Source organism: Python bivittatus, unplaced genomic scaffold, assembly GCF_059951505.1.
Source record: "Python bivittatus isolate LINGU-HERP-01145 unplaced genomic scaffold, Pbiv_v1 ctg000700_np1212, whole genome shotgun sequence".
Lineage (NCBI taxonomy): Eukaryota > Metazoa > Chordata > Lepidosauria > Squamata > Pythonidae > Python > Python bivittatus.
The window spans coordinates 104698995-104711355 of record NW_028277098.1 but is presented as its reverse complement, the minus strand read 5'-3'; positions in this window follow the sequence as shown (position 1 = coordinate 104711355).

Here is a 12361-nt window from a genome sequence, read left to right as displayed (position 1 = left end):
AAGGACCCAGCTGCCTTGAAAAGTCCATAATGCTGGGAAACATGGAAGGAAGAAGAAGAGGACAACCATTAGCAAGGCAGACGGTCTCAGTTACAAGGACAATGGCAAACCATTCTGAAATCCTACCAAGAAAATTGCAGGGACCACTCCAGGCAGTCACCAGGAGCCAAGACTGACTTGAAGCCCCCCACCCCCAAAAGTAGTAACAACAACAATAAAACACTAAACTGGGTGCAGCAAAATCACAGACTGGCTACAAAACAAGGCACGACTGAGCTGGGAAGCTCTTACGCTGGCCCTTACGGAAAAAGCATGGATTCACAGTCAACAAGAGTTACTGGAAACATGAAACCTCAGATAAAGTCATTGAAAATGACAGAGCAAAAATTTTATGGGATTTTAAAATTCAGACAGACGTTACTGTGATTGAAAAGAACCACGTTTGCTTTATGGATGTAGCCATTCAGACACAGTAACACTGAAGACAAGAAATGGAAAAGGATCACAAAATGCCACGAATTGCAGACAGAGATCATAAAAATTTGGAAGAAGTCAACAGGGGTATCAACTGGCGTTTATTGGGGCGTAGGTGCAATAGAAAGAATTGGAACCATTTCCACAGCCCAGCTACAAACAACAGCGCTGCTGGGCACCTCACGCATAATTAGACGCTGTCTTTACGATGGCCCAGCCCTCGGGGAAGGCACGACTCAGGAAGAAGGAACCAGCCAGCATCGCCACGACTGACAAGTAATATTGCCGTGCCGCCCCAGCTCCTTTGCCTTTGGGGTGGCAGGTGGGTGCAGTTCCAGTGGGCAGCATTCTCGTAAATAAGACTGACCTCAGGGCTCAGAGCTATGCTTTGCGGCATGCCAGCTCCTTGCTTTTGTACGTGCACGTGTGTTATTAAAAAGAAAGAAAGGTTCTCTCTTTTTAATATTTTTAAAATGAGGCAGAGAGCCTCAAAGGTGCCAGTGAAGGGGGGAGGGGACACACTGACACCACTGGCACGGGTTAGCAATTCCACAGTTAAGAAAAGCAGAAATGGCCAAGATCATTCTTGGCAGAAAGAATCGTTTTGGAGATTTTAGAGACAGCCCATCTATTTATTAGGACAAACGTACAGCACTGTGGCCAAGCCTTTGAGGGCTCTGCATCAGACTTTTTTTAAAGCAAGGAAAAGGAGTGGAGGAAGGAGGAAAGAGCTACCTGAGGAAGCCTCCACAGCCTCCCCCCCGCCCCCCCCGCCCCCGCTGTCCCTCTCAGCCAAGGGTTGCTGTAAGGAGTGTGTGCGTGAAATAAAAGGGTCCGGGTGAGGTGCAGGAAGGGGCCAGGACACGGGGGGGGGGGGGACTGGTTGTGCTGGATTTTGTTTCTCTTGGGGGGTGGCAACCAGGCCTTTTGCACACACTCCAATTGTGTTGTTCTGCAGTGAGCCTCACCCATCCCTCAGCTACCTGCCCGGGGAGTCTAGCAGCCCGCTTGGAACTCTTCCCCGCTTGGAAAGTGGGTGCAACTAAGTGCTGCTGGGCAAACCGTGCCAACACCTGGGCCCTCTCCTGAGGCTTGAAAGAGGTGCCCAGCATCCCAGGCAGGGCCTGTGGGGAGGAGCCCTTGGCCGGCCAGCGCTTGAACCCGAGTGGCAGCAGCCTCGCCTCTCGCCGGAGACCTACAGCTGGCTGTGGGGTGGACCCTGCTGGGGCCCAGTGATTTGGCCCCAGGAAGAGATTCTGGAGTTGGGCTGCTCCTCCTCTCACCTTCTCACCCCCCTGGGATTCAGCCCACGCATGGAGCTGCCATTCTGGGCTCTCCTCCTTGCAGCTGGCACATGCCGCCTCCCTCCCCTCCCCTCCTCTCCCCTCCCCTGAAATGGGGCCGAAGGGGTCTTCAGGGGCCTTTGTACATTTGGGGAGGGAGGAATACCAGTCCAGTGAATGAGCCAGGAACCGGAGTCCGGAGCGAGGGCGGGGGATTGAGAGCAAAAGCAAACACTCTTCGGGCTCATCCCTCAGGTACTGGGCACCTTTTCTTCTTCTCCCACCAGCTCCCGGAAAGCAGGGCCGAAGCCTGCTTGCTCCCGGCAGGGGCGCCTTCTCTTTTCTGGGGGGGCCAACTGGGGCCAGAGGGCAGGCTCTCTCGGAGGGGGGCCCTGGGGGCAGGCTGGTCCACATGCAAACGCCCAGAGGCCCGGGAGCGCCCCCGGGACCCCGGGAAGCCGGCCGGCCGGCCGGCCGAAGAGGCACTGGGCGCCGACTTCGTTTCCACGGCAACGGATCGCCGGCCAGAGAAGGGGCCCAGCAGGCGGCTACCTGGCCTGCCGAGTCTCGCCCAACAGCCCGCCCGGCCAGCCGGCCGGCCTCTGAGCCTCGGCGGAAGGACGGCCGGGGCTTGGCTTCTGCGGCGTTTTCATGGAAAAAACCGAATTCAGGCCGGGGGTGGGGGTGGGGGAAGCAGCAGCTCAGAGGCGGCGGCGTCGTATCCCGTTTTCCGGGGGAGGCCTTCGGGAGTTAATCCGGGCAGAGCAGCTGATCTGGTTCTTCTGGTGGCGCAGCTGAGGCCGCGGGGTTTTCATCTCGCAAAGCGCCGAGACGCCCTGGGAGGTGGCAGCCCGTGGGTGCAGCCGGTCGCTCGGTCCCCCGGGACCCACCACCAGCCCAGGGCCTCTGTGCTCGGGGGGCGAATGTCTGCTGAAACCAGCCCTCTCCTACTGGGAACAAAAGCAGAGCAAGGCAAGGCGCCATTTTTGCACAGTCGCCCACCTTGCTGGATGGCAGGGGAGGGCCGGGAGCGGAGGAGAGCTGCAAGCCCAGCTTGGGGTGGGGGGAGGGAGGCGCTTTGCCAGGCATCACTGGCGCTAACGAGGGCACGGATCTGCTGACTCTGGCAACCGGCGGCAGCACCCCGAGTTGCTTTGCCTGGAGAGCAAGCGCTGACTGGGCACAAGGGTGCCGCCTGGATCCCCCCGCCCCGCCCTGCTGCAGCCGGCCTTCCAGAGACAGTCACCGGGGACGGAGGGAAGCACCAGTGCCAACATAATTGCCGGGATCTGCTGAGTGTTGAGTTTGCAGAAACAGGAAAGAATGGTTGGGGTCATTCATAACTGGTAAATATTTGTCTATCTAATCAAAAGGCCTTTTAATTAACAATTTTATCCTTGCAACTGGTTTAATTTAAAGAGAGAGAGATGGAGAGAAACTTCTGCAGGAAGTCAATTAAATCAAACAGATGGCGAGGAACAGCCCAGCACCAGCAGCGCCATCTGCCTTAGACAGCATGAACCCACCCCCCAACAGGAACAAGTTGCCAGATTGGAGGATCCAGGTGTTCCTCTCAGCAAGGACACCTGTTGGGGAGACCCCTCCAAATTGCCAGGCCTCCCCGACTCCCGGCAGAGGCTGGGGTTCCCTGCTTCCCCCGGCTGCGAAAGGAGGCTGCAGAGGCTCCAGTGCAACCAGCAAGACTGCGCCCGCCCTCAGTGGAGGAACTGGGCAGTGGACCGGGCGACTCTGGAGGGGATAACAGTCCGGGACGTGGCTGGTGCCAGGGCGAGACGGGGGGCGGGGGCGAGGGCTTGCTGGATTCACTGCAGTCTATTCCTGGTTAGCAGCCGGGGGAGTGGGGGGAGACTGGTCTGCCGGGTCTTCTCCCCTCCCTCCCCTTTCCCCCCCCCAGCGGCTCTTCCGCCTCCTAATCAGGTGAATTCAGCGTCTCGCCCCGGATCTGCCTCTCCTCTCTTCCCCAATCACGGCCTCTTCAGGCCCAGCTCCGCGCCACTCGCCGCTGATTGCCCCTTTCTTGCCTCTTCCGCGATCCGGCACTTTCCCAGCAGGCGGGCGGGCGCGCCCCCCCCCCCCCCGGCTGCGTTGGCTCCTTCCTGGGTCGGCCTTTGACCTTGCATCCGGCAGCCCGGATGGTCCTGCCAAGTTGGAGAGCGTGCGGCGAGGGATGGGGCGCTTTCCCACCGGGAGCCCCGCTGCGCCCAGGCGGGGGCGTCCCACCTGGGGAGGATGCTCCGCGGGTCCCGGCGGAGCTGGAGCACGTGGCCGGTGGCGCTTGCGAAAGGCCAGGCTTGCCAAGGGCCGCGCGTGGAGAAACGCCCCGGGAGACACCAGCCTGCTTTCAGCCGTGCCCGGCCACGCTGCGAGCGGCCATTCCGGGCACAGCCTGACGCCCGAGAGGCGGGAGGGCGGGCGATCGCTGAGCCCTTTCCACCTTGCCTTCGCGGGAAGTAGGAAGGCCTCCACGGCTGGCGACCCGGCGCTTCTGGCTCTGGGATCCCCCTCAGCGCTCCCCGCCCGGGTCGCTGTGCCACCCCTAGCCAGTTAGAAAAGGGGGATGGGGTAGCTCCGCATCCGCACAATACCCAAACCCTCGCGAAAACTGCTTTGCTCCCTCCCGCCCTTCAGCCCCTTCCTGGGCCAGGACGAGGCCCTCCGCCCCGGGAGCGTCCAGTTGCTCGGATCCTCGCAGGTCGCTCCTTTTACGGCCACTGCGGAGCACTGCAAAAGGAGAAGCGAAATTCGGTTTCTGCTTGGCTGAGCGCAGATAAAACGCTGAAACTTCCTATTTCGAGAACAACATGAAAACCTCCCATGCCCAGCCTGTGTTAAAAATACCCATTGCCAGCCTGCACCCCCCTCCCCCCAACATCAGGTGGTTTGAAGCCCAGATTTAGCGGCTGGGAAGGGAAGTTTCCTCCCTGGACCTCTGAGGGTTCATCGGCCAGAGGGCGGCCCTCAGGAGCTTTCCGATCCCTTCCCATTGCTCTGCCGAGGGGGTGGCGCAAAAGCAGGGCTGCTTCGTGATCAGAAAGGGACAAGGTAGTGTCCCACACCGGACAGACGCCCCCGAAGCACTGGGAGCATCAGTGTAGCGCCATCCTCGGACGCCCAGCTCTGGCCTCTAGCGGCTGGCGCTCGTTCCCACTTCATAGGCCCCGGGAGCCTGACGCGGAAGAGCAGAAAGGGACGCCCCGCGGGCCAGGGACGGAGGCTCGTGCGCGAGTCCCTTCCTTCCCGCCGAACTCCTGGGAGCAGCCTCGCCGCCACGGCGCGCGGGGCGGTCCGGGGCCCGGGCCTGGCTTTCCCGGGAGCCTCCGCTGCGCCCAGGCGCGTGAAGCGAGGAAGAGCCCGCGAGCGCCTCTCCTGACTTGCCGGCTCTCCTTAGCAGGCGCCGCCCCGCAGTAATCAGCTTAAGAGCCGGATCGATGGCTGCTGGGCCTCTGGCTGGCGGCTGGGCTCGTCCCCCGGGCCCGGCGGCGAGAGCGGCTTCCTGGAAGAGCCTTGGGCGGGGGCCAAGGAGACGGTGCTCCGCGGCCGGGCCTCCTCCTGCCAGCTCCCCGCCGCTCCCCAGGGCTGCCTCCGCCCGACTCGCGGGAAGCCCTGACGGGGGTTTGTGCATCGCATCCGACGGAAGCGCAGGCTTTGCCTTTAACTCGAGTAACCCGGGTTCATCTTATTGGGTCCAGACGACTGACATCCTCGGGGGAAGTCCCTGGTTCAAGGCAGGGAGCCCGGGCCCGGGCTCGGGCCCTGTTCCTTCCGCCCGGAGGCGGGGGCGAAGCCTCGGAGCGGCCGCGGCTTCCGATGTATGGCTGCCCCCCGCCCCGCCCCCCGTCGGGCCCCGGGAGGGGGTTTCCTCCCGCCCTGGCTCCCTGGACCGGGTCCCCCCCCGGCACGCCGCGGGCCAGCAGAGGCGATGGGCGCGCCGTCCCTGGCCCCAGCCCCAGCCCCGGCGCTCGCTTAGCACGGCCGGAGTCTATCTGTCAACGGCCCTGCCTCCCGCCCGATGCCGACACACTTTCCATCATCCGTGCAGATTTATTTTACTATAATTTAATTCCATCCTCAGCGCCAGGAAGACGGATTGGTCCCGGATCGGAGCGGGGAGGCAGCGCCGGCGTCGTAAATTTGCGGTCTCGCCGCCGCCGCCGCCGCCGCCGCCGCCGCACTCCTTGCATGCTCGCCTCGCGGTCCAGGACCAGGGTCTTTCAGCGAGGCGGGGCGAGGCGGGGCGGGGCGGGGCGGGGCGGGGCGGCCTTCAGTCTCCGAGCCCCGGCGGAGAGCGAGGCCCTTTTGCCGCCTTGCTGCTGCAGTTTTGTGGGGTCGCCGCGGCGGGGCCTGGGGAGCCCCTCCAGCGCTGCCTGGTGGGGGCGAGGGTCGGCCCGCGAGCCTCGCTAGTCTTCCCGCTGTCGTCTTCGTGGGAGGCTACCAAGGGTCGGCAGAGCTGGTCGGGCAGCGGTCCTCCTCCCGGGACCCTGGAGTGGGGCTCCTGTTGCCCTGGCTCCCACAAGCTGGCCTCTTCCATGGGGCCGCAGGGTAGCCCAAGGAAGCTGGTGCGAGCGAGCCGCGTCTTCCTGCCCGCTTTTCCCGAAGGGGTGTCCTTGCCAGCAAAACGAAGCCCCGGCTGCTGAGTGGGCTCCAGACCACGCTGCTCTTCCCCTTCCTGCGCCTGAGGTTCCCACCGGACCCAGCAGCTGGATCTTCCCTTCCCTAGAAACACCTGGCTGTGGGGGAAGGAAAGCCTGTCTAATCAAGCCCAAATTAGAACATTTCTCAGCAAGTGTAACTTTACAGAAAGACTTACATTTTGCTCCCGGATCCCTAGAGTAGCACCCATGGGTGCCAGAGAACCTGGCAGCATCTCACCTGGCGCTTGTTGGGCTCTCCTCCCTTGATTGATTGATTGATTGATTATGTGCCATCAAGTCATTTTCGACCCCTAGCGACCACGTAGACAGATTTTCTCCTACCTTAACTGGGTGATTTTTTTTTTTTTAGATTCTGTTAATTGAAACAAGATGGAAGGCTGGTGTGCTGCAAAGGCAGGGACCAGCTTAACTGTCACCCTCAAGGAGGTTTCCAGGCGCCCAAGGGTCCCCTGGGCTATTCCAGGGACCAAAATGAGGGGGGGCGGCAGCCTAGGCAGGATCCTCCGGCAGGTGAGAGACGGAGGCCTCAAGCGCAGAGAGTGTCCCGGGAGGCCGAGCTGCAAAGGAGTGGCCCTTCACTGGGCATTGCCCCATGACTGGCTGAGGCATCCCCACACCTCCTCAGGGTGGCAAGAAACAGTGCCATCTTTAATTTGCGGCCCAGAGCACCATGCCATCCAGGATCTGGAGCAGCTATGCTGACACAGTGCCACCTCCCACGTCCTCCTTGGCGAACACACCGTACTCGCATGCTGCGGGATGCCTTTTGGAAAGCTCACCCACATCAGGGCAGGGGCCCGCTAACAGGGAGGTGTGGCGTCCTGATGCAGTTGCAGGATTCCCACCTTCTGAGTTCTTGACCCGCCCCTCCTCATCCCGTTGGGGCATTGGCGGTTCCAATACAGTGGCTGGAGAAGCAGACGGGAGGAGACTCCCAGTCACGCGCAGGACCTATTAAAGGGTTAATGTGCATTTAAACTGTCTCCCACCAGCCCCGCCACCTCTGCCGCCCAGAGACCATGACAGGATCTGCCCTAGACAGGCAGGAGACAGCCCCAGCCATGCTCGCATGTAGAGCCGGATGAATCATACGGTCCGGCAACCCTCTGCAGCTGGACCTCTCCGTTTGGGGGAAGGTGATGCAAACTGACCGACGTGTGAAAGTTATCGAAGAGGCAACAACAACCCAGTTGAAAGCCACTGTTTCAGGATGCTGCAAACATTGGGTCTCTTCTGGCCCCATGCCCATGTTCTGCAGCTTCTCTCCCCCTGCGCAACCTTGTCCGGAGGCCTGTGGCCCTCGGCTCTGCTCTCCGCTTCCTCGGCCTGGCGCAGGGCAGGATGCCTGGAGCGGCCACTGCAATGCAGTGCCTTGGGGCCTTGGGGCTGGCCAGGCCAGGAAACCAAGGGGAGTGTTGACCAGGAATTAGAAGAAAGAGGGAGCAGCCCCCAACATAGCCCTGCTCACGCCTGTCTTCCTCTGCCCCCGAGTAAGTGCTCCACCCCTTGGGGCTGTGACTAGACAGTGTGGGATTCAGCAGGGAAGGTTTTGCTCTGGGAGGTGCCCTGTCAACATAAGGCCCTCAAGTGTTCCCTCCGGGCACAGCGCGCTCGTGCTGCAGTCTCCACCTCTCCTCGTGAGTGGCCCCAAGGATTCTGGCTGGCTCCTGGAGGAAGCAAGCCCTGCTCCGAGGGATGATCCTGGCTGGTGACTTGCAGCGTCTTCTGGCATCTCCCAGCCATCCGCAGGCGACGGGAGGAGGAAGAGCGGGCGCAAGAAGGAGCCGGCAGCTGGCTGCGGAAACAGGCAGGAGAGCTCGGCTCAGCCTCTGGAGGGAGGCTGCGGGAGGACAGCAGGCGCAGGCGATTTCTCCGAGAAGAGGCAACGCAGTCCAGATTCAAGAGGCGTGGGAAGGAGGCCTTTCAAAGAGACGCTGCCTCGATTCGCTCACTAGAACCGGTTTCCAAGATTCGGCATTCACCCCAAGTGAGCATTAAGGGTTCTTCCTGAAATCCCTGCCAGCTGCCGAGGCCCTGACAGGCGTCAAGCTCCAGAGGCCTCCCCGTGGGCCTACTTCTGTCAAGGGGGGTAAGGAGCGGTCGGCCGCCCACAGAACACGGCCTTGGGGGGCTCTTGTGAAATTCCAGGCGAGATGGAGGGCACAAGCAGAAGCGGCCCCTGGGACTGTGGAGGCAACCCAGCTGCCCCCACCGCACCAGCCCTCTGGGGGCGGCTGCCTGGCCTGGGGCCCGCTGCTTGGGCCCCACGAAGCCTGCCTTGGGGGAGTCTCTGCTGGGACAACGCAGGCAGGACCCAGGAAAGCAGCAGAGCAGCAGGCCCGGATTCCACAGGCACGTTGGCCATCCCGCCCCATTCTGTGCCGAATCAAGAGAAAGCCAACGGGGGTGGGGGGAGGGCCTGTCCTGGCAGGAGAAGTCCTGAGTTCGTTGGCCGCCCTCACTGAAGAGGCTCAACCTCGCAATCGAACTGGCCCGTTTTCTGGTCTTGGGCTACCCACGGGACCATAAAGGAACCAAAAAACTGCCAGCCCCCCCCCCCCACTAGCCACAGTTGAAACTGGTTAAGCTTGCTGTTGTGAGACTGAAGCCCTGAGTCTTTCACTGACCTGGTCAAGCATCTCATGTGGACGTAGGCCCGGCCACGTATCAAGAGGTCGTCAGCCCCCCCCAAGTGGGGGACTGCTCTCCATTCTCCTGTGGTGCTTGGGGGGGCCCTGGGGCCCAGCCTTCAGCGTCTGTCCAGTGGGGGTGGCACGGGGGCTGAGAGAGGCTTGTGAGGAACAGCCTTGGCACCTGTTTCCCTAGTCGGGCGCTGTTGGGCTTGGCTTGGATGGATTCGGTTCCTGAGGCACTTTTGCTAGATTTGGGAAGTTGCCCCTGTGGATTTAGTCTCGTGGGCTCAAACGCAGGCAAGAATTTAAATTGCTTTTAAATCTACAAGGCGGCCAGATCAGCTACCCCTGCTCTTGCAGGCATAACTGGATGAAGAGCCCTCTTAATGGAGGGTAAGGAAACAGTTAAGAAGGTCTGGCCCAGGAAAGCCGAAGGGAGCCGGAGCCGGAGCCGGCCCAGAACTTGGCAGAGCAGCAGAGCCCCATCAGAGGGAATTACAGAGCCTGACAAAGGCTGGAGCTTCCGCAGACCAGCCGGGATCCCCTCAGCAGCCCAACAGTCAGGTCCTTCCTGCGGCATCAAGCAGGAGCCAAGCCAGGCGACGCTTTGCACAGAGCCATTTCGCGCCCTGGGTAGAGAAGATCCGCCCGGGGCCCAGAGGCCTTTCAGAGCAAGGCAGCAGGCCCTCGTGCACAGGTGCCTCTGCCCCGTGGGAAAACGATGGTGGCATTGCCAGATGCCCCAGCCCCACTCCCATCCCCCGGGAGGGGCCCCAGGGGTGCTGGAAGACATCCGGGGCTGCGCTGCAAGAGGATGAAGGAGGAGGGGGGCATTCCCTTGGGGCCTGTTGGAAGGGACAGAACAGGGAAATGGTTGCGCCCAGACTTCAAACGCTGCACGTTGACCTTGCATTCCTGCATGAGATGGCATGGAACCTTGCATCGTGCCATGATATCATGTGTCCCCTTACCCCGTGTGCCTGGGTGAAGTGCCAGGCAGGAAAGGCCCTCGGAACAGGCCACGCAGACAGAAAACTTTCTTTGGGGAGACCTCAGCCCTGCCGAATGACCGCTTCCACAGGAAGGGCTCTTGCCCCAAATGAAGAAACGGCGTTGGCTCCCACATGACCGGGAGGCAGTGGCTCTCAGGGGGACGGGTCCAGGAGCCCTGGGGGGAGTGAAAGAGCACTGCCATCACAGGGAAGGAGTGCCATGCACGAGGGGAGGCACGCCCTCCATTCTCCTAGAGCTCAGATCTGCTGGGGAGGTGTGGAGGGCGGGGCGTGCAACCTTTTGGGCAGGAGCTGCAGCCGGAGCCTCTTCCGCGTGGCTCTCCTCCCTGGCGCAAGGGTGCCCTCCGCTGTCCAAAACACCTGCTTTGCAGGCAGGGCTGGCATCAGCTGGAGCCGCCCTCCTAGTGGTGAACTGCAGCTCAGGCCTTGTCCCCAGTGGCCATAGGGATCCTGTGGGCATGAAGCAGCAAGCCCTCAGCCGAGCTCTCTGGTTCCTGGGCCTAGTAGGGAGGCATTCAACTGTAGCACCCCTTTTCTCCAGGAACGAGCTACCTCCCTCCTCCCATTTTTCTCAAAAACAACAACTCTGTGAGGTAGGCAGGGCTGAGAGAGGAAACTTCCATGGCTGAAGGTGTGCTCGAAATGGGGCCTCCCTTGGTTCTGCTCCGGTGACTCTGCTGCCAACCCACCTCGGCTGAGGCAGCAACGCTGTGCCCACCTGGGGTGATCTGGAACAGCCAAGCAAGGCTGGCTATCCAGGGCGGGGGGGGGGAGGCATGAGGAAGTGCCTGGTGTTGGACAAGGGAGAGCTTCGCGGGGGGGAGGCTGCTTGAATGTTGCCCCAAGGGAAACCCAGGGTGTGGAGCTTGATGCCCGAGGGGACCAGCCTTTTGGGGCCCCAGCGTCAGGGCTCCTCGCGGCTCAGCAGCAGCTGGCCTTCCATACCCGTCTGGACTTCAGCCTGTCCCGGCTCAGGAAGGAGAAGAGCAGCTCAGACCTTCCTGCTGGAAGGCCAATGTTCTGCACAGCCCTTGGACATGGCCGAGGGGGAGGGAGGAGGGGCACTGCTTGTTCCCCAGGTCTTGGGGAAGCCACCCCAAGCAAACCGTCATCCGAGGCCTCTTCTTCCTCAGTGTGGCTCTCCTGACAAAGTCCATCTCCCCTTCGCTCGTCCTTGCCTGTGGGGATTCTGCAGGCAGAGGAAAGGGGCACCTAATCAGCTGTGAGTGCCCAGTCTAGGGTGGCACAGCAGGGACAGCGCCTTGACGGGATTCCCTGGGCACAGGAGCTGTGAAGTCAGATCAGGATCCCAGGAGAGCCCAGCTGCAGACCCCAGACTGCTGCTTCTGGACATTCTGCTGCTTCGGCTGCCCGCTCGCCCCAGGGAGGAACCCCCCCCCGCCTCCCCTTCCCAGGCCTGCCACAGAGGCCATCCCACCCCCCTCTTCTCCATGGCTTGGACCATCCCAATGCGCTTTCCCTCCCTCCCTTGTAAAGGTCTGCGTTCCTGGCTGCTGTAATTTGCTGATGACACATATCCCCAGCAGTAAATATTGCTGCCTCCCTTCCCTCAGGCAGATAAGGGGGCAATCCAGTTAGTAACTCTTCAGCAGTCCTAAAAGCCTTTTGTGTCCCAGCAATTATTTACAGATAAACAGAAGAAAGCCAATAAGCCAGGAATGAGGCCGCGCTCGCTCCGCAGTATAAGTGATGAGGGGGGCGATGCTATCGCAGCCCCCACGCAGTGGGATGGGAGTCGCTGGAGCGGCTGGTGACAAGGGGGCTGTTGTGCCATGGCTAGGCTGCAAAGCCGGCAGCCTGGCCACTCTACCACCAAGCCCAGCGGGGCTGCAGGGAAAGGGCACAGCCCCCAGGAGGGCGTCCAGGGTGCTGCTGCTCTTGCAGAGCCTTAATTGGACACAAAGGGGCTGCAGGGGCCCTCACTGGGGCTGCTCTTTCTGGTCCGCCCAGCTCACCAACGTGCCTTGTGATGGGATCCCCTTGGCATCCGAGAGCCTCGGCCTGCCTGGTGGCCGGCCGGCCATTCTGCCCTCCTGAGTGGCCAGCACCGAATCTCCAAGAGGCCCTGAGAGGTCATAGGCTGCTTTAGCCCCATCCCACCTTCCCAGACTCAGTGGCCGCTCTGCAGGGAGTGTCAGCTGTGGTGGCGCCCAGGGCTGCTCCAGAGCACCTCTGCCCAGCCGGGCCAGTTCAGGAGCTTCAGGGGACAAAAGAAGACTCCCCAAGCTGTGCTCTGCTCTCCACAGGCTCATTTCCGGATGGCT